This window comes from Hordeum vulgare, chromosome 4H (assembly GCF_904849725.1).
Source record: "Hordeum vulgare subsp. vulgare chromosome 4H, MorexV3_pseudomolecules_assembly, whole genome shotgun sequence".
NCBI classification, from domain to species: Eukaryota; Viridiplantae; Streptophyta; class Magnoliopsida; order Poales; family Poaceae; genus Hordeum; species Hordeum vulgare.
The window spans coordinates 70,441,236-70,464,468 of record NC_058521.1 but is presented as its reverse complement, the minus strand read 5'-3'; positions in this window follow the sequence as shown (position 1 = coordinate 70,464,468).

Here is a 23,233-nt window from a genome sequence, read left to right as displayed (position 1 = left end):
GTGTGTATTTGTTGTAATGAAGTTGGACCTTCTGGTTACATTCTCGTTCAATTGAATTACGTGCAGGCGCTACTGACCCGGCATCCTAGATTTGAGGGGTGGCTATGAATGAGATGGTCTAGGATAATCTTGCATTGTGTACATCAAATCCTACAACAATGGTTGAAACATCTGGTCGACGGTGGCGAGGCGATGCTCGTCAATTGCGTGGAAGAATTTCTCTCGGTTCTATGGTCGTTCACGCGATATTGATTGGCGCCGGTGGAGGGAGTGTGAAGCTTCGGTCACGGTAAGGTCTTGTGCTTCATTTCTTTCCTACGATTTGTGTAGGTGGTGTTCGACGTCGTTGTTAGGTGAAGTGGAGGTGATGGTATGTGTATTGGTCTTCTAGTTTCTTCTCTATCCGACGATGTGTTGGCAGCTTCAGCTTTGTTGGGAAGCTAGCGAGGCAAGGCCTCCTCAGTTTAGTTTGGATAGATCTGTGATGGTTATTCAGAACCATCATCGCTTGCTTCTCTAGTATGGCGATCACATCCTGACTTCGCTATTGAATTACGTCAAGGCGCTACTGACCTGGCATCCTAGAATTGAGTGGTGGCTATGAATGAGATGGTCTAGGATGATCTTGCATTGTGTACATGAAATCCTACAACAATGGTTGAAACATCTTGTCGACGGTGGCGAGGCGATGCTCGTCAATTGCGTGGAAGAATTTCTCTCGGTTCTATGGTCGTTCACGCGATATTGATTGGCGCCGGTGGAGGGAGTGTGAAGCTTCGGTCACGGTAAGGTCTTGTGCTTCATTTCTTTCCTACGATTTGTGTAGGTGGTGTTCGACGTCATTGTTAAGTGAAGTGGAGGTGATGGTCTGTGTATTGGTCTTCTAGTTTCTTCTCTATCCGACGATGTGTTGGCAGCTTCAGCTTTGTTGGGAAGCTAGCGAGGCAAGGCCTCCTCAATTTAGTTTGGATAGATCTGTGATGGTTATTCAGAACCATCATCGCTTGCTTCTCTAGTATGGCGATCACATCCTGACTTCGCTATTGAATTACGTCAAGGCGCTACTGACCTGGCATCCTAGAATTGAGTGGTGGCTATGAATGAGATGGTCTAGGATGATCTTGCATTGTGTACATGAAATCCTACAACAATGGTTGAAACATCTTGTCGACGGTGGCGAGGCGATGCTCGTCAATTGCGTGGAAGAATTTCTCTCGGTTCTATGGTCGTTCACGCGATATTGATTGGCGCCGGTGGAGGGAGTGTGAAGCTTCGGTCACGGTAAGGTCTTGTGCTTCATTTCTTTCCTACGATTTGTGTAGGTGGTGTTCGACGTCGTTGTTAGGTGAAGTGGAGGTGATGGTCTGTGTATTGGTCTTCTAGTTTCTTCTCTATCCGACGATGTGTTGGCAGCTTCAGCTTTGTTGGGAAGCTAGCGAGGCAAGGCCTCCTCAGTTTAGTTTGGATAGATCTGTGATGGTTATTCAGAACCATCATCGCTTGCTTCTCTAGTATGGCGATCACATCCTCACTTCGCTATTGAATTACGTCAAGGCGCTACTGACCTGGCATCCTAGAATTGAGTGGTGGCTATGAATGAGATGGTCTAGGATGATCTTGCATTGTGTACATGAAATCCTACAACAATGGTTGAAACATCTTGTCGACGGTGGCGAGGCGATGCTCGTCAATTGCGTGGAAGAATTTCTCTCGGTTCTATGGTCGTTCACGCGATATTGATTGGCGCCGGTGGAGGGAGTGTGAAGCTTCGGTCACGGTAAGGTCTTGTGCTTCATTTCTTTCCTACGATTTGTGTAGGTGGTGTTCGACGTCATTGTTAAGTGAAGTGGAGGTGATGGTCTGTGTATTGGTCTTCTAGTTTCTTCTCTATCCGACGATGTGTTGGCAGCTTCAGCTTTGTTGGGAAGCTAGCGAGGCAAGGCCTCCTCAATTTAGTTTGGATAGATCTGTGATGGTTATTCAGAACCATCATCGCTTGCTTCTCTAGTATGGCGATCACATCCTGACTTCGCTATTGAATTACGTCAAGGCGCTACTGACCTGGCATCCTAGAATTGAGTGGTGGCTATGAATGAGATGGTCTAGGATGATCTTGCATTGTGTACATGAAATCCTACAACAATGGTTGAAACATCTTGTCGACGGTGGCGAGGCGATGCTCGTCAATAGCGTGGAAGAATTTCTCTCGGTTCTATGGTCGTTCACGCGATATTGATTGGCGCCGGTGGAGGGAGTGTGAAGCTTCGGTCACGGTAAGGTCTTGTGCTTCATTTCTTTCCTACGATTTGTGTAGGTGGTGTTCGACGTCGTTGTTAGGTGAAGTGGAGGTGATGGTCTGTGTATTGGTCTTCTAGTTTCTTCTCTATCCGACGATGTGTTGGCAGCTTCAGCTTTGTTGGGAAGCTAGCGAGGCAAGGCCTCCTCAGTTTAGTTTGGATAGATCTGTGATGTTTATTCAGAACCATCATCGCTTGCTTCTCTAGTATGGCGATCACATCCTCACTTCGCTATTGAATTACGTCAAGGCGCTACTGACCTGGCATCCTAGAATTGAGCGGTGGCTATGAATGAGATGGTCTAGGATGATCTGGCATTGTGTACATGAAATCCTACAACAATGGTTGAAACATCTTGTCGACGGTGGCGAGGCGATGCTCGTCAATTGCGTGGAAGAATTTCTCTCGGTTCTATGGTCGTTCACGCGATATTGATTGGCGCCGGTGGAGGGAGTGTGAAGCTTCGGTCACGGTAAGGTCTTGTGCTTCATTTCTTTCCTATGATTTGTGTAGGTGGTGTTCGACGTCGTTGTTAGGTGAAGTGGAGGTGATGGTCCGTGTATTGGTCTTCTAGTTTCTTCTCTATCCGACGATGTGTTGGCAGCTTCAGCTTTGTTGGGAAGCTAGCGAAGTAAGGCCTCCTCAGTTTATTTTGGACAGATCTGTGATGGTTATTCAGAACCATCATCGCTTGCTTCTCTAGTATGGCGATCACATCCTCACTTCGCTATTGAATTACGTCAAGGCGCTACTGACCTGGCATCCTAGAATTGAGTGGTGGCTATGAATGAGATGGTCTAGGATGATCTTGCATTGTGTACATGAAATCCTACAACAATGGTTGAAACATCTTGTCGACGGTGGCGAGGCGATGCTCGTCAATTGCGTGGAAGAATTTCTCTCGGTTCTATGGTCGTTCACGCGATATTGATTGGCGCCGGTGGAGGGAGTGTGAAGCTTCGGTCACGGTAAGGTCTTGTGCTTCATTTCTTTCCTACGATTTGTGTAGGTGGTGTTCGACGTCATTGTTAGGTGAAGTGGAGGTGATGGTCCGTGTATTGGTCTTCTAGTTTCTTCTCTATCCGACGATGTGTTGGCAGCTTCAGCTTTGTTGGGAAGCTAGCGAGGCAAGGCCTCCTCAGTTTAGTTTGGACAGATCTGTGATGGTTATTCAGAACCATCATCGCTTGCTTCTCTAGTATGGCGATCACATCCTGACTTCGCTATTGAATTACGTCAAGGCGCTACTGACCTGGCATCCTAGAATTGAGTGGTGGCTATGAATGAGATGGTCTAGGATGATCTTGCATTGTGTACATGAAATCCTACAACAATGGTTGAAACATCTTGTCGACGGTGGCGAGGCGATGCTCGTCAATTGCGTGGAAGAATTTCTCTCGGTTCTATGGTCGTTCACGCGATATTGATTGGCGCCGGTGGAGGGAGTATGAAGCTTCGGTCACGGTAAGGTCTTGTGCTTCATTTCTTTCCTACGATTTGTGAAGGTGGTGTTCGACGTCGTTGTTAGGTGAAGTGGAGGTGATGGTCCGTGTATTGGTCTTCTAGTTTCTTCTCTATCCGACGATGTGTTGGCAGCTTCAGGTTTGTTGGGAAGCTAGCGAGGCAAGGCCTCCTCAGTTTAGTTTGGACAGATCTGTGATGGTTATTCAGAACCATCATCGCTTGCTTCTCTAGTATGGCGATCACATCCTCACTTCGCTATTGAATTACGTCAAGGCGCTACTGACCTGGCATCCTAGAATTGAGTGGTGGCTATGAATGATATGGTCTAGGATGATCTTGCATTGTGTACATGAAATCCTACAACAATGGTTGAAACATCTTGTCGACGGTGGCGAGGCGATGCTCGTCAATTGCGTGGAAGAATTTCTCTCGGTTCTATGGTCGTTCACGCGATATTGATTGGCGCCGGTGGAGGGAGTGTGAAGCTTCGGTCACGGTAAGGTCTTGTGCTTCATTTCTTTCCTATGATTTGTGTAGGTGGTGTTCGACATCGTTGTTAGGTGAAATGGAGGTGATGGTCCGTGTATTGGTCTTCTAGTTTCTTCTCTATCCGACGATGTGTTGGCAGCTTCAGCTTTGTTGGGAAGCTAGCGAAGTAAGGCCTCCTCAGTTTAGTTTGGACAGATCTGTGATGGTTATTTAGAACCATCATCGCTTGCTTCTCTAGTATGGCGATCACATCCTCACTTCGCTATTGAATTACGTCAAGGCGCTACTGACCTGGCATCCTAGAATTGAGTGGTGGCTATGAATGAGATGGTCTAGGATGATCTTGCATTGTGTACATGAAATCCTACAACAATGGTTGAAACATCTTGTCGACGGTGGCGAGGCGATGCTCGTCAATTGCGTGGAAGAATTTCTCTCGGTTCTATGGTCGTTCACGCGATATTGATTGGCGCCGGTGGAGGGAGTGTGAAGCTTCGGTCACGGTAAGGTCTTGTGCTTCATTTCTTTCCTACGATTTGTGTAGGTGGTGTTCGACGTCATTGTTAAGTGAAGTGGAGGTGATGGTCTGTGTATTGGTCTTCTAGTTTCTTCTCTATCCGACGATGTGTTGGCAGCTTCAGCTTTGTTGGGAAGCTAGCGAGGCAAGGCCTCCTCAGTTTAGTTTGGATAGATCTGTGATGGTTATTCAGAACCATCATCGCTTGCTTCTCTAGTATGGCGATCACATCCTGACTTCGCTATTGAATTACGTCAAGGCGCTACTGACCTGGCATCCTAGAATTGAGTGGTGGCTATGAATGAGATGGTCTAGGATGATCTTGCATTGTGTACATGAAATCCTACAACAATGGTTGAAACATCTTGTCGACGGTGGCGAGGCGATGCTCGTCAATTGCGTGGAAGAATTTCTCTCGGTTCTATGGTCGTTCACGCGATATTGATTGGCGCCGGTGGAGGGAGTGTGAAGCTTCGGTCACGGTAAGGTCTTGTGCTTCATTTCTTTCCTACGATTTGTGTAGGTGGTGTTCGACGTCGTTGTTAGGTGAAGTGGAGGTGATGGTCTGTGTATTGGTCTTCTAGTTTCTTCTCTATCCGACGATGTGTTGGCAGCTTCAGCTTTGTTGGGAAGCTAGCGAGGCAAGGCCTCCTCAGTTTAGTTTGGATAGATCTGTGATGGTTATTCAGAACCATCATCGCTTGCTTCTCTAGTATGGCGATCACATCCTCACTTCGCTATTGAATTACGTCAAGGCGCTACTGACCTGGCATCCTAGAATTGAGTGGTGGCTATGAATGAGATGGTCTAGGATGATCTGGCATTGTGTACATGAAATCCTACAACAATGGTTGAAACATCTTGTCGACGGTGGCGAGGCGATGCTCGTCAATTGCGTGGAAGAATTTCTCTCGGTTCTATGGTCGTTCACGCGATATTGATTGGCGCCGGTGGAGGGAGTGTGAAGCTTCGGTCACGGTAAGGTCTTGTGCTTCATTTCTTTCCTATGATTTGTGTAGGTGGTGTTCGACGTCGTTGTTAGGTGAAGTGGAGGTGATGGTCCGTGTATTGGTCTTCTAGTTTCTTCTCTATCCGACGATGTGTTGGCAGCTTCAGCTTTGTTGGGAAGGTAGCGAAGTAAGGCCTCCTCAGTTTAGTTTGGACAGATCTGTGATGGTTATTCAGAACCATCATCGCTTGCTTCTCTAGTATGGCGATCACATCCTGACTTCGCTATTGAATTACGTCAAGGCCCTACTGACCTGGCATCCTAGAATTGAGTGGTGGCTATGAATGAGATGGTCTAGGATGATCTTGCATTGTGTACATGAAATCCTACAACAATGGTTGAAACATCTGTCGACGGTGGCGAGGCGATGCTCGTCAATTGCGTGGAAGAATTTCTCTCGGTTCTATGGTCGTTCACGCGATATTGATTGGCGCCGGTGGAGGGAGTGTGAAGCTTCGGTCACGGTAAGGTCTTGTGCTTCATTTCTTTCCTACGATTTGTGTAGGTGGTGTTCGACGTCATTGTTAGGTGAAGTGGAGGTGATGGTCCGTGTATTGGTCTTCTAGTTTCTTCTCTATCCGACGATGTGTTGGCAGCTTCAGCTTTGTTGGGAAGCTAGCGAGGCAAGGCCTCCTCAGTTTAGTTTGGACAGATCTGTGATGGTTATTCAGAACCATCATCGCTTGCTTCTCTAGTATGGCGATCACATCCTCACTTCGCTATTGAATTACGTCAAGGCGCTACTGACCTGGCATCCTAGAATTCAGTGGTGGCTATGAATGAGATGGTCTAGGATGATCTTGCATTGTGTACATGAAATCCTACAACAATGGTTGAAACATCTTGTCGACGGTGGCGAGGCGATGCTCGTCAATTGCGTGGAAGAATTTCTCTCGGTTCTATGGTCGTTCACGCGATATTGATTGGCGCCGGTGGAGGGAGTATGAAGCTTCGGTCACGGTAAGGTCTTGTGCTTCATTTCTTTCCTACGATTTGTGTAGGTGGTGTTCGACGTCGTTGTTAGGTGAAGTGGAGGTGATGGTCCGTGTATTGGTCTTCTAGTTTCTTCTCTATCCGACGATGTGTTGGCAGCTTCAGCTTTGTTGGGAAGCTAGCGAGGCAAGGCCTCTTCAGTTTAGTTTGGACAGATCTGTGATGGTTATTCAGAACCATCATCGCTTGCTTCTCTAGTATGGCGATCACATCCTCACTTCGCTATTGAATTACGTCAAGGCGCTACTGACCTGGCATCCTAGAATTGAGTGGTGGCTATGAATGATATGGTCTAGGATGATCTTGCATTGTGTACATGAAATCCTACAACAATGGTTGAAACATCTTGTCGACGGTGGCGAGGCGATGCTCGTCAATTGCGTGGAAGAATTTCTCTCGGTTCTATGGTCGTTCACGCGATATTGATTGGCGCCGGTGGAGGGAGTGTGAAGCTTCGGTCACGGTAAGGTCTTGTGCTTCATTTCTTTCCTACGATTTGTGTAGGTGGTGTTCGACGTCGTTGTTAGGTGAAGTGGAGGTGATGGTCCGTGTATTGGTCTTCTAGTTTCTTCTCTATCCGACGATGTGTTGGCAGCTTCAGCTTTGTTGGGAAGCTAGCGAAGCAAGGCCTCCTCAGTTTAGTTTGGACAGATCTGTGATGGTTATTCAGAACCATCATCGCTTGCTTCTCTAGTATGGCGATCACATCCTCACTTCGCTATTGAATTACGTCAAGGCGCTACTGACCTCGCATCCTAGAATTGAGTGGTGGCTATGAATGAGATGGTATAGGATGATCTTGCATTGTGTACATGAAATCCTACAACAATGGTTGAAACATCTTGTCGACGGTGGCGAGGTGATGCTCGTCAATTGCGTGGAAGAATTTCTCTCGGTTCTATGGTCGTTCACGCGATATTGATTGGCGCCGGTGGAGGGAGTGTGAAGCTTCGGTCACGGTAAGGTCTTGTGCTTCATTTCTTTCCTACGATTTGTGTAGGTGGTGTTCGACGTCGTCGTTAGGTGAAGTGGAGGTGATGGTCCGTGTATTGGTCTTCTAGTTTCTTCTCTATCCGACAATGTGTTGGCAGCTTCATCTTTGTTGGGAAGCTAGCGAGGCAAGGCCTCCTCAGTTTAGTTTGGACGGATCTGTGATGGTTATTCAGAACCATCATCGCTTGCTTCTCTAGTATGGCGATCACATCCTCACTTCGCTATTGACGGCTTCTTCTAGCTCCAACCGATGATTTCTCAACCGTTGTGTTAACAACATTAATCTGGCTCCGAGGTTGTTCCGGAGATCTAGATGAGGGATCTAGCTTTACTCAGGGTGTGTCACCGCTGAGTGCACGAGGACCGGATGATGATATTGTCCAGGAGTTGTGCTTTATTTTTTGGTTTTCAATGATGGTCTTGTAAGTGTTGAATTTTTTTTAATATGTCCTTGGTCCTCTCACAAAAGGAAAATTTGTGCCACAAATTTTTAAGGTTTTTCATCATGATGAAGTGTGCATGCACGATTCCCAATGTAACCACTATGAATTCTTCAATAAAAAGAGGCCATGCCCAAGCATTCTATTTTTACACACAAACCCCCTTTATTTACATTGATCACCGAAGTTACATCATTATTCAACAAATTGTTAAGAGAACCGGGGGGGGGGGGGGGGGTTGATGTAGCAACTCTAGCTAGTTCATGGACCAGTGTACTAGCCACACAAGGGCAATGTTTGCATATTACACAAGAGAGGGTCCCTTGACATATGTTAGCAATTGCCAAAGATTGCCCTTGTTGTTCCCGAAAAATAGCCGCCCTCATGCATGATATAAATCACATCAACATTGTTAAAGTTGATACCAATTCAATTACAAATCGATGGGTTCAGCTAAGTTCATCCCAAATCTTAAGGCCAAAGCTTTTGCCATAAAAGGGTCAACATGTATATCAATCTATTCATTTGTTGATGTAATGAATTTACCATGACCATGTCCTATAATAACCCCAGTTGAACCCTTAAAAGAATCTAGGTCCGAAACAACATCTACATTTAGCTTGGTATATCCAAGACTTGGTTTACACTATCCACCTCACTTGGTCTTGGATTTTGAAGAATGTGCATTTATAAATTTTGATGCAAAGATGTGTACACACATGCAAACCAACGTGTAAACCCATCAGTACCCATAGTAGTGTGGTGAACATGGCCTCAAGTACCAGATCGGAGATCACATGGGGAAGTTACCCAGGTTCACGCCTCCGAAAAGGAGTAACACCTTGCGTCCTACTTTTGGATTGTATTCATGATGGAGTACCGCGTGCAAGGGTTACAATGGGGCGTGAAATATGAGTCTACCAAGAGTTTGTTTCTACCAGAGTAGATGGGATCGGTTTGTGAGAGCCCGAGACCAACGTTCCAGAAGATTCCCCTTCTATTCCGTTTTCGTCGTGTGTTTATTTTTATTTGTCGCATCATCATCGCATCATGCGCATCATTTGGATTGCATTGGTACCCCGTTGCCGCCAATTTGCAAAACTTGCATCCATTGTTAGTTGCCGGTTCTCGTCGTTGTCCGTTCTGAGCCCGACCACACACGCACGCGCCCGCGACATCGTCTAAATCTTGTTTTCAAAAGTGTGTTTAAAACTTTCTCTGATTGGGTTGGAACTTGGCATGTGGTCGTAATTAGTTGTAGCTAGGCCGCCTGTCAAGTTTTGTCGCAATCGTAGTCCGTCTGGTACCCGAACGGTCGACCCTAGCGACACCGTATTCGGTCCATCATCGGACGTTTTCCGGTATTTTAAATCTCGTTGCCGGGCTGCCCGTTTTCCCTCTCATCTCCGCCTAGCCCCTCTGCACAGTGCACCGACCCTACACGCAGCCCAGTCCAAAAACCTCCCGAAACCCGAACCCGGCGGTCGGGACCGTGGGGTCCAGATCAACCCTGTTTTACCGCAAACCGTCTTCGGTTTGTCCATTGGTCAACCTAACCTATTTTTTTCGACCGTCCGATTGAAAACGAAGGGTCGAGATGAACCTAAACCTAGCCCACTAGCTACATATTTGGATCCTCGTCTAAATCAACCCAAAACCTAAAAATTAGGAGCCTTGTCCCTCACAACCGCCGCCGCCCAACTCCCTCTGTTTCAGCACCGAGCCAACCAGCCCTCAACCTCCTGCGGCGCTCGATCCAATCTGGACCGAGGCAACCGCCTCCGCCCGAGGACCCGACCCCGCCGCCACATCCGGCCGCCGCCGACGACCAGGACTAAGAGTAGAGGCCCGTGCGCACCTTCTCCTCCTCCTATTCCCTCTTATCTCTCTCTGTTTAAGATTTCTCTCTTCTCTCGTTGACCAGATCAGAGGAACCCGTCGCCGCCTTCATGGAGGTTGCCGACCGCGCCTCCCCAAGAGCCATCGTCGTTGGGAATGGGTGGCCTGAGCCCGGATCTACCAATCTCGATCCGTTCTCGTTCGTTTCCCAAGCCATTACATGATGCCCGTTGGGTCAACTCTCTGTTGACTGCGCCCTGCACCCTCAGCTTCATCTCGTGCAAGAAGGGGCTCCCCTGGAGCAGCCTTGGGTCTCCAGCAGCGCAACCCCGCCGCCAGCAGTCGTTGACCAGACCAGCGCCGCCCAGGCCGACCTCGCGCCGCAGCAGGTTCCCCTTGCCCTCTCTTCTCCTCCCTCTGGTTTCCCTCTGCTCTCTCAGATCTCTGCATCTTCCTCCCTTTTCCGTAAGAGCACAGGTAAAACAGGAGCTCATCCATGGGGCCTTGAACCAGCGCTCGCTGCCTAGGAATGGGTCCAGCGCCCCATCCCCAACCCCCGTGCTCGACCCCTCTGCCGCACCATCCGCAGCAGGTTTGCAGCAGGTGTGCAGCCCCCGTGTCCGCCACTGTTCTGCCATTGCGTGCGTGCATTGTGGGAAAGAACACCAGTGTTTCTTTCATATGTATAGGAGACACCCTGTTATATATCACTCGAGCATGCACAGGTCAACTGGTTTGTGTCAACCGGTTACATCCCAGAGATCTGGGGTTCAAATCCCAGCTATGCCTATTTTGTTTTTGTGTTTTTAGATTAGAGCCTCGGTGTGATACATATCAGGTATATACCCGCCTTGTACCAAAGTCTCAACAACAGCGCAGTGGTTGGAGTATTTTTCGCTGGTCTAGTAGGTCTTGGGATCAAATCCTAGAGAGTTCTCAATTATTTTTGCTTATGTTAGTTAGTTAATATTTTTTCCTTTTGAGCACACACTCAGCCCCTCGGGCTTGATCCAATTCTGGGCCTAAACACTATGTTGTAATTCGGCCATGCATATATATTTTTTCCTGCTGCGATTTTATTAATTTCGAGGCATGCATTGTTGTATGAGTTGTGTTGTCGTCCGTTTCGTAAATGCCATGTTAGCTGCACGTTGTTTCCCTTTTGTCGTGCCCCCGACACATGGGAACCCGGTAACCGGGATCACCCCATCATTATTTGGCATGTCACGCACGTGCTTCCTAATCGTTGACACCGGTATCTCCTCGAGTTATCGGGACCGGGACGTTGCCGTGGCATCGTTTCCGTTTTGCCGCCATGGTTCCCTTTCATTTGCCATTGCGACACAAGTTTCTTTCTCTTCTTTCCCGTGATGTTTGAACTTGCATGCATGACGCATTCATGGCATATATATTGTGTTGCATGTTTCTTGTGCCGTAGCTTTGTTCTATGCTCCGCGTGTTAACCGACTAGGATGACTTGTAGGATCACCGCTTCACCCCTTGCCATGTTAACCACATTTAATATTGCCGTGTAAATTAACGGGAGTGAACTAATAATTAATCGTGGAGTTTCGTCGATATGCAACCCGTTGCATATCGAGCTTCATTTAATGTGTAGTGTTTGCGTGAGGTGAATTGCCATGCCACCCCTTGCATGTTGAACTGATCATGCATCACAGTAGGTTGTGCATCATGTGTGCATCGTGTGGTGAATATCTGCATTGATGTTTGTTTCCAGTTTGCTTCGTCTCGATAGAGCTCCGCAAGCGTGTCGGAATGTGAGGACCCATTCGACTATGTTGGTTCGACTGCTTCCCGGAGTTGCTCTTCTTCCAAGCAGGATCTCAGGCAAGATGACCATTTCCCAAGATACCATTACTATCATTGGCATGCTAGTTTTATCGCTTCTATCGATTATGTCTCGTTGCCTACCACATGTTAAATATCAGCCTCTCAACAATGCCATGATAACCTTCAACCTGTTCGACCTAGCAAACCACTGATTGGCTATGTTACTGCTTGCTTAACCCTGTTGATAGCGTTGCTAGTTGCAGGTGAAGATGCTTCCATGTGATAACATGGGTTCCTTGTCATATCACCATATTAATGCTATTTAATTTAATGCACCTATATACTTGGTAAAAGGTGGAAGGCTCGGCCTTTCTAGCCTGGTGTTTTGTTCCACCTTTGCCCCCTTAGTTTCGGCTACCGGTGTTATGTTCCATAAATGAGCGCTCCTAACACGATCGGGGTTGTTATGGGGACCCCCTTGATAATTCGTTTTAGATTAAAGCTGGTCTGGCAAGGCCCAACTTTGGTACTACATTTGCCTAATAACTAATGAACTGCATAGGGAGTAACTAACCCGAGGAAATTTAATCAACCCCCGGGCAAGTGCTCCTCATGAGTGTTGGTCCCACCTGAGCGATGTCTGGCGCCCCTCTGGTCACCCGGAGGTTTAGCGATCCCGACGTCTAGCTCATCCGCCGTGTCCTGAGAACGAGGTACGCGACTCCTATCGGGTTCGTCGACACGTCGGGCGGCCTTGCTGGATTAGTTTTACCCTTGACGGAATATCTTGTGCATCGGGATTCCGGTGATGCTTTGGGTAATCTCAGAGTTGAGGTATTCCACTAGGGAATCCAACGAGATCGCGAGCTTCGTGATGGAGGATTTCTATGCGGTTTGTGGTAACTTGTGATGGACTAGTTGGAGCACCCCTGCAGGGTTAAATCTTTTCGGAAAGCCGTGCCCGCGGTTATGTGGCAACATGGAAACTTTGTTTAACACTGGTTCTAGATAACTTGAAGTTAACTTAATTAAAAATGCCAACTGTGTGCGTAACCGTGAGTGTCTTTTTCGTGAGTTCTTACTCCGATCGAGGACACGGTGGGGTTATGTCTGACGTAGGTAGGTGTTCAGGATCATTCATTTGATCATGAGTAGTTCACGTCCGTTATGCGTAGATCTTCCCCCTCTTATTTCTTGTACTCGTAAGTTTAGCCACCAAATATATGCTTAGCCGCTGCTGCAACCTCACCACTTAACCCTGCCTCACCCATTAAGCTTTGCTAGTCTTGATACCTTTGGAAATGAGATTGCTGAGTCCCATGTGGCTCACAGATTACTACAACACCAGTTGCAGGTACAGGTAAAGGTTACTTGACGCGAGCGCGTTGATTGTTTGTTTGGAGTTGCTTCTTCTTCTTCTTCATCATCATCGATCTAGGATGGGTTCCAGGCCGGCAGCCTGGGATAGCAAGGATGGACGTCGTTCTTCTTTTCTCGTTTGTTTTCGTCCGTAGTCGGACCCTGCCCTTACTCTTGATGATTATGTAATGTACTGTTGTGACTCTGATGTAGCTTGTGGTGAGTGTAAGCCAACTCTAAATATATATCTCTTCTTTTCAGTACATGTACTTGTAACGATATCCATTCTTGCAACACGACGAGATGTGCTTCTATCCCTGACGAGGCCCTCGTGCCAAATTGAGGATAGGGTCGCATCTTGGGCGTGACAAGTTGGTATCAGAGCTGTACCGACCTAGGAGCCCCCTTGATTGATCGAACTTGGCCGAGTCGAGTCTAGTGAAAAACTATTTGAGTCTTAGTTATATATCGGAGAGTAGGATTCTTTTTTCTCCTCTTCTATGCTCTGGTGAGGAATCTTGACGTAATAATTTAATTCTACTCCTCTTCTCACTCAATTTTTTTTAGGATCACGCGGATATTTTTGGAATCTATATGATGCTGATGTGACGGAGTTATGTCTTGGTGCCTCCTATCTGCTTTGAGTTTCAGGGGAGTTGAGCTCCTGGGGATTCTTGAGCACATCGTTATCATTCAGGTTTCTTAGTATCTAAGAACGAAGGATGTTCATAATTGCTTCAATACTAGTAGTAGCGAGATAACTCCGATGTCCCTAGTACTGGTGCAGATTGTTCGGGAGTACTGCCATACTTTGTATCATTGTGACCACGAGGGTCTGTTGTAGATGAAGGTCCGAGATTCTGGTTGTGTGTTGACGGATGTGATACAGGTGACGGGTTAGTATAGGAGTTGTGTGATATTACTCCTTGTATCCATGTACCAGATTGCATGACCAGATATTTCGGGAATTCATAGGTGGGAATTCAAGTAGTTACTTATAGGACGATCTTCCAACAAATTCGTGTTGCTTCGATGTCAAGTGGTGATTTCAGATCTTTCCTAAGTGGTGTTCTCATATTTTTATGCGGGAATGCAAATTCTTTTGTTCGTTCAAATTGTCATATCAATTCTTGTCTACCGGAGTTGTCATATCACTTCCATTTAACCGATGTGCTTCTCTTCAGTGAATTCAATCCTCTCTAATTTTTCCAAGATCATTCTCCCATTTTATGCCGGAGTTCATCTCATCTGTTCCAAGTCGTCTTTGTTTTTCCCGCCCTCCCACCCTTTTCTTCAGTGATTGAATTTTCATCCAAGAGTTTTCTTTCATGTGCTTCCATTATCTGTTCTTTCTCTCTTATCTGGTGATTCGTTGTGAAGATTCTCAGGAGATTCGTGTCATATTTGTTCATTCTTGTCATCCTTACCGGTGAATTTAATTCAGTTATCCGTGTTCTCTATATCCTATTCATCCCTGTAATTCTTTCCTATGTTGGAAATTCTTGTCAGTCTTCTTGTTATTCATTCCTCTCTTTTCTATCCGGAGCGTTGAAGCTATCTTAGAAGTTTTTGTTTCCAATCTTTTCAATTATTTCGAGGTGCCAACCTCATCTAGTCTTCATTCTTACCGGTGCAATATATCTCTTTCTAAGGAGTCCTTTCAACGGTGGTTTCTTTGAGTGGGCCCATAACCCACATGTTTTCCCAGGATTTTTCCTGGCTCTATTAATCTTTTTCGGAGATCATTAAATTCTTTTCAGCTATGACGTAAGTATGGAGTTCATCAGTCATTTCCCTTCTTCAAATTTTGTTCGAATTAATTCTCATATTTTGCTCAACCTTGCATTCTTCATTATTCCGGAGTGTCTTAGTTATTCTTGGTGGTGTTTTCCTTTTCATTTCAGCTTTGAAGATTCGAAGGAGTGTTTCTCTTAATCTTTGTCCATTCTATTGTAGATTCATCATTTCAGCTTGATGTCGTCATCTTATTGTGTCAATCATGAGTGATTCATTTCTTGCTATCCGGGGCATTTCTGTATTTTCATTCTCGTTCCTCCGAAGGCCATCATTTTAGAAGATTCTTCGTTCTCAGCTTTCAACTTTCATCCTCAATTCTTCTCCATTGTTGTCTCTTCGTTCGTCTCTCGTTTATCCGGTGCCTTCTTCTAGTTTTTTTCTCACGTGGCTTATTATCTCTTCATTCTCATGTTTCTCCATTAATTCGTGGTGTTCCCATTCAATTGTGAATTCTTACCGGTGTTTCTTGCAACATTTCTTCTAGTTTGTGCTTTATCTATCTCTCTTTAATCGTTTCAAGAAGATTAAGTTGTATGCTAAATCCGTTGCTTGTCATCAATTAAACTTGATGAAGGATAAGCATAACATAATTCTTATTCTTGTTTCATCAAGTGATGTGAATTCTTCTTCCGGAGTGGCTCATGATATCAATTCTTTTCGCAAGTGCTTATCTTTATTTTCCGAAGTTCCAAGTCTATCAAGTATCTCTTTGTGAGGCTTCATCTAAATCTTGGCAAGGTCATAATCTTATTCTTTTCTACCTTCATATCGTTGCATCATTCATTGGTATACGGAGGTCCTTCATGGTGGTTCATCAAGTTTTCAATTCATTTTCAAGTGTTCTTCAAGATTCTTGTTGGAGAACCTCAAGTATTCTTTCTCTTGCATTTCCAGCGCGTTTGTTCTTCCTTTATTCTTTGAGGTGGTATTATAGCTTTCTTGTTAGTGTAGGAGTCTCGAAGAGTTTTCCTTTCAAGTATGAGATAATTAAATCCATCGATTCTTTGATCATGAGATATTTTCAATCCATGATTTCTTCATTGAGCTATCTTGGTTTGGATTTCACCTAAAGCTTTTCCTATGAATTGTTGCTATCATGGTGCTTGTCATTAATCCGAGTTCTCATGCACCCTCTTGGTGTAAGTAGTTTTGATTCTTGTTGCTCCCAATCTATCCTTGTTTCTTTTAGTGGTTGTTTGTCACCTCATATTTGTTGAGATGATTTTCATAAGCCCACTACTATCTTGTTCTTTTCGTTGTTGGTTTTCCAACTACTCTGTCTATTCCTCTATCCGGAGGCTCTTCAATTCTATCGTGATGATAGTTGTCATTCTTTTCTTCATTCTCTTCTTCCGCTTGAGCTAGTTCCTATTCTATTGTTCCGGAGGCTTTGTGATGTTGCTCATTTGGGTCAATCTTGTTGTTCTATCAAGATCATGGTGTCCCTTGCTCTATTTAGTTGTTTGTTATGAATATTGTGTAATTCTCTCTTCTTATCGAATTTTTTGTCCCATTTTCCTACCGAAGTGCTGCCGAAATTTTCCGTGAATTCTTGCTTCTTTCTCATATCATTCCTCATCACTTTGCAACCTTCAAGGATCGTTGGTTTCACTTGTTTGTCAAAGAAGCGACTAAGTTTTTACCTCTTGTTCTTTTTCATCCTCTCCCCCTTTCATTCTTGGATCTCGGGGCGAGATCCTCTTGTAGTGTAGGAGAGTTGTGACAGTCCGAGACCAATGTTCCAGAAGATTCCCCTTCTATTCCGTTTTCATCGTGTGTTTATTTTTATTTGTCGCATCATCATCGCATCATGCGCATCATCTGGATTGCATTGGTACCCCCTTGCCGCCAGTTTTCAAAACTTGCATCAATTGTTAGTTGCCGGTTCTCGTCGTTGTCCGTTCTGAGCCCGACCACACACGCACGCATCCACGACATCGTCTAAATCTTGTTTTCAAAAGTGTGTTTAAAACTTTCTCTGATTGGGTTGGAACTTGGCGTGCGGTCGTAATTAGTTATAGCTAGGCCGCTGTCAAGTTTCGTCGCAATCGTAGTCCGTCTGGTACCCGAACGGTCGACCCTAGCGGCACCGTATTCGGTCCATCGTCGGAAGTTTTTTGGTATTTTAAATATCGTTGCCGGGCTGCCCGTTTTCCCTCTCATCTCCGCCTAGCCCCTCTGCACAGTGCACCGACCCTACACGCAGCCCAGTCCGATTGAAAACGAAGGGTCGAGATGAACCTAAACCTAGCCCACTAGCTACATATTTGGACCCTAGTCTAAATCAACCCAAAACCTAGAAATTAGGAGCCTTGTCCCTCACAACCGCCGCCGCCCAACTCCCTCTGTTTCAGCACCGAGCCAACCAGCCCTCAACCTCTCGCGACGCTCGATCCAATCTGGACCGAGGCAACCGCCTCCGCCCGAGGACCCGACCCTGCCGCCACATCCGGTCGCCGCCGACGACCAGGACCAGGAGTAGAGGCCCGTGCGCACCTTCTCCTCCTCCTATTCCCTCTTATCTCTCTCTGTTTAAGATTTCCCTCTTATCTCGTTGACCAGAGCAGAGGAACCCGTCGCCGCCTTCATGGAGGTTGCCGACCGCGCCTCCCCAAGAACCATCGTCGTTGGGAATGGGTGGCCTGAGCCCGGATCTACCAATCTCGATCCGTTCTCGTTCGTTTCCCAAGCCATTACATGATGCCCGTTGGGTCAACTCTCTGTTGACTGCGCCCTGCACCCTCAGCTTCATCTCGTGCAAACAGGGGCTCCCCGTGGAGCAGCCTTGGGTCTCCACCAGCGCAACCCCGCCGCCAGCAGTCGTTGACCAGACCAGCGCCGCCTAGGCCGACCTCGCGCCGCAGCAGGTTCCCCTTGCCCTCTCTTCTCCTCCCTCTGGTTTCCCTCTGCTCTCTCTGATCTCTGCATCTTCCTCCCTTTTCTGTAAGAGCACAGGTAAAACAGGAGCTCATCCATGGGGCCTTGAATCAGCGCTCGCTGCCTAGGAATGGGTCCAGCGCCCCATCCCCAACCCCCGTGCTCGACCCCTCTGCCGCGCCATCCGCAGCAGGTTTGCAGCAGGTGTGCAGCCCCCGTGTCCGCCACTGTTCTGCCATTGCGTGCGTGCGTTGTGGGAAAGAACACCCGTGTTTCTTTCATGTGTATAGGACACACCCTGCTATATATCACTCGAGCATGCACAGGTCAACTGGTTTGTGTCAACCGGTTACATCCCAGAGATCTGGGGTTCGAATCCCAGCTATGCCTATTTTGTTTTTGTGTTTTTTGATCAGAGCCTCGGTGTGATACATATCAGGTATATACCCGCCTTATACCAAAGTCTCAACAACAGCGCAGTGGTTGGAGTATTTTTCGCTGGTCCAGTAGGTCTTGGGATCAAATCCTAGAGAGTTATCAATTATTTTTGCTTATGTTAGTTAGTTAATATTTTTTCCTTTCGAGCACACACTCAGCCCCTCGGGCTTGATCCAATTCTGGGCCTATACACTATGTTGTAATTCGGCCATGCATATATTTTTTTCCTGCTGCAATTTTATTAATTTCGAGGCATGCATTGTTGTATGAGTTGTGTTGTCGTCCGTTTCATAAATGCCATGTTAGCTGCACGTTGCTTCCCTTTTGTCGTGCCCCCGACACATGGGAACCCGGTAACCGGGATCACCCCATCATTATTTGGCATGTCACGCACGCGCTCCCTAATTGTTGACACCGGTATCTCCTCGAGTTATCGGGACCGGAACGTTGCCGTGGCATCGTTTCCGTTTTGCCGCCATGGTTCCCTTTCGTTCGCCATGGCGACACAAGTTTCTTTATCTTCTTGCCCTATGATGTTTGAACTTGCATGCATGATGCATTCATGGCATATATATTGTGTTGCATGTTTCTTGTGCCGTAGCTCCGTTCTATGCTCCGCGTGTTAACCGACTAGGATGACTTGTAGGATCACCGCTTCACCCCTTGTCATGTTAACCACATTTAATATTGCCGTGTAAATTAACGGGAGTGAACTAATAATTAATCGTCGAGTTTCGTCGATATGCAACCCGTTGCATATCAAGCTTCATTTAATGTGTAGTGTCTGCGGGAGGTGAATTGCCATGCCATCCCTTGCATGTTGAACTGATCATGCATCACAGTAGGTTGTGCATAATGTGTGCATCGTGTGGTGAATATCTGTGTTGATGTTTGTTTCCGGTTTGCTTCGTCTCGATAGAGCTCCGCAAGCGTGTCGGAATCTGAGGACCCGTTCGACTAGGTTGGTTCGACTGCTTCCCGGAGTTGCTCTTCTTCCAAGCGGGATCTCAGGCAAGATGACCATTTCCCCAGATACCATTACTATCATTGCATGCTAGTTTTATCGCTTCTATAGATTATGTCTCGTTGCCTACCACATGTTAAATATCAGCCTCTCAACAATGCCATGATAACCTTCACCTGTTCGACCTAGCAAACCACTGATTGTCTATGTTACTGCTTGCTTAACCCAGTTGATAGCGTTGCTAGTTGTAGGTGAAGATGCTTCCATGTGATAACATGGGTTCCTTGTCATATCACCATATTAATGCTATTTAATTTAATGCACCTATATACTTGGTCAAAGGTGGAAGGCTCGGCCTTTCTAGCCTGGAGTTTTGTTCCACCTTTGCCCCCTTAGTTTCGGCTACCGGTGTTATGTTCCATAAATGAGCGCTCCTAACACGATCGGGGTTGTTATGGGGACCCCCTTGATAATTCGTTTTAGATTAAAGCTGGTCTGGCAAGGCCCAACTTTGGTACTACATTTGCCTAATAACTAATGAACTGCATAGGGAGTAAGTAACCCGAGGAAATTTAATCAACCCCCGGGCCAGTGCTCCTTATGAGTGTTGGTCCCACCTGAGCGATGTCCGGCGCCCCTCTGGTCACCCGGAGGTTTAGCGATCCCGACGTCTTGCTCATCCGCCGTGTCCTGAGAACGAGGTACGCGACTTCTATCAGGTTCGTCGACACGTCGGGTGGCCTTGCTGGATTAGTTTTACCTTTGACGGAATATCTTGTGCATCGGGATTCCGGTGATGCTTTGGGTAATCTCAGAGTTGAGGTTTTCCACTAGGGAATCCAACGAGATCGCGAGCTTCGTGATGGAGGATTTCTATGCGGTTTGTGGTAATTTGTGATGGACTAGTTGGAGCACCCCTGCAGGGTTAAATCTTTTCGGAAAGCCGTGCCCACGGTTATGTGGCAACGTGGAAACTTTGTTTAACACTAGTTCTAGATAACTTGAAGTTAACTTAATTAAAACATGCCAACTGTGTGCGTAACCGTGGCTGTCTTTTTCGTGAGTTCTTACTCCGATCGAGGACACGGTGGGGTTATGTCTGACGTAGGTAGGTGTTCAGGATCATTCATTTGATCATGAGTAGTTCACGTCCGTTATGCGTAGATCTTACCCCTCTTATTTCTTGTACTCGTAAGCTTAGCCACCAAATATATGCTTAGCCGCTGCTGCAACCTCACCACTTAACCCTGCCTCACCCATTAAGCTTTGCTAGTCTTGATACCTTTGGAAATGAGATTGCTGAGTCCCCTGTGGCTCACAGATTACTACAACACCAGTTGCAGGTACAGGTAAAGGTTACTTGACGCGAGCGCGTTGATTGTTCGTTTGGAGTTGCTTCTTCTTCTTCTTCTTCTTCATCGATCTAGGATGGGTTCCAGGCCGGCAGCCTGGGATAGAAAGGATGGACGTCGTTCTTCTTTTCTCGTTTGTTTTCGTCCGTAGTCGGACCCTGCCCTTACTCTTGATGATTATGTAATGTACTGTTGTGACTCTGATGTAGCTTGTGGTGAGTGTAAGCCAACTCTAAATATATATCTCTTCTTTTCAGTACATATACTTGTAACGATATCCATTCTTGTGACACGACGAGATGCGCTTCTATCCCTGACGAGGCCCTCGTGCCAAATTGAGGATAGGGTCACATCTTGAGAGTGACACGGTTGCCCCTAGCCCCAATCTTATAGAGACGAGGGGGGATGGAGTTTTACAGGAGATTGACATGATCTAAGTCGTCGTCATCTTGGCTTGCTCACCAAGATGGTCCTTACTTGCGTATACGGGGCTCTCGGCCCTCCTCCCGTGGTTAGACCTTCACTCATGTTAGGGCATAATTATCCCTTAGTGGTTTTGGTGATAGATGACAATGCGATTTGCGGACTAACCATGTGCATTGAGCATTTCAGATATTATTTCATGGCACGAACGGTTTGTATCCCCTCAGTGGTAAAGAGTGAAGATGGTTGACTTTGTCGATTTCATTTTTGGTGGTTTTGAGTTATAGGACAACCGTACTATTTAGGAGGGGTCTACTTTCGAAAGGTATGGGTTGAATCGGTACGTATACAACCTCATGTGTGATAAGTTCCGAACGTATTTACCTTTACAAACATTTTTGCTCTTGTTTTGGACTCTAATTTGCATGATTTGAATGAAACTTACCCGGACTCACGTTGTTTTTAGCAGAACTACCATGTTGTCATTTTTGTGAAGGAATAAAAGTTTTCGGATTGAGATGAAAATCAATGGAGATTTGTTTTCTAGAGTATGTAAAAAATATTGACAAAATAATCTATTGGAGGAGACCCACCAGACTCCACGAGCCTGGGGTGCCCCCCTCCCAGGGCGCGCCCCTGAGCTCGTGGGCCCCTCGAGCCTCCGGCTGACCTAACTCCAACTCCATAAATACCGTTTTGCACAGAGAAAAAATGGAGAGAAACTTTCATCACGCTTTACGAGGCAGACTCACGCCACCTCGTGTTCTTTCTTGGGAGGGCTGATCTGGACTCCATTTGGAGCTCTAGAGAGGGTGATTGGTCACCATCATCATCACCAACCCTTCTTCATCAACAATTCCATGACGCTCACCACGGGGAGTGAGTAATTCCTTCGTAGGCTTCCTAGACGGTGATGGAGGGAGATGAGATTTGTCATGTAATCGAGTCAATTTGTTAGGGATTGATCCCTAGTATCCATTATGTTTTGAGACTCATGTTGCTATGACTTTTCTATGCTTACTTCTTGTCACTAGGGCCCGGGTGCCATCATTTCAGATATGAAGATATTTTGACTCTATAGATATGATATTTTTTTGGATCCTATCTTGCAGGTTATACGCACCTATTATGTGTTATGACGTGTAGACCTCCAAAACACAGAAATTGGGATCATCTCCGGTGCTGATCGTAGTATGATGAGTTCATGCATTCACCATGTGTTAATGCTTTGTTCCGGTTCTCTATTAAAATGAGGCCTTGATACGTCCATTTTGTATCATGCTTTCATGTTGATATTTATCGCTTTATGGACTGTTATTATACTTTGTGGAACCATACTTATGCCTTTTCTCTCTTATTTTGCAAGGTTTATTTGAAGAGGGAGAATACCAGCAACTGGAACTCTGGACTGGAAAAGGAGAAAGTCTGAGTCCTCTATTCTGCGCAACTCCAAGTGCCCTGAAAATCAACGTGGATGTTTTTGGGAATATATAAAAAATACTGGGCGAAAGAAGTGTCAGAGGGGAGCAGCCAGGGGCCCACAAGCCTGGTTGCCGCGGCCTACCCCCCTGGTCGCGGCAACAGGGCTTGTGGGCACCCTGGTGGCCCACTGGTCCCCCTCTTTTGCTATATGAAGGGTTTCGTCCGAGAAAAAATCAGGGTGGAGCTTTTTCGTGGATTCGCCGCCGCCACGAGGTGCAACTTGAGAAGAACCAATCTAGGGCTCCAGCAGGACGATCCTGCCGGGGAAACTTCCCTCCCAGAGGGGGAAACCGTTAAGGATTGTGAGGAAGCTTTCGAAATACTTAAGAAGGCCATGATAACCGCACCTATTGTTCAACCACCTGATTCGAACTTGCCCTTTGAAATCATGTGCGATGCTAGTGATTATGCTATTGGTGCTGTTCTAGGACAAAGAGTTGACAAGAAGTTGAATGTCATTCACTACGCTAGTAAAACTCTAGATAGTGCCCAAAGAAACTATGCCACTACGGAGAAGGAGTTTTTAGCAGTCGTGTTTGCATGTGAAAAGTTCAGATCTTATATAGTTGACTCCAAAGTCACTATTCACTCTGATCTTGCTGCTATTAAGTACCTTATGGAGAAGAAGGACGCTAAGCCTAGGCTAATCAGATGGGTTCTCCTGCTACAGGAATTTGATTTGCACGTTGTTGACCAAAAGGGTGTTGAT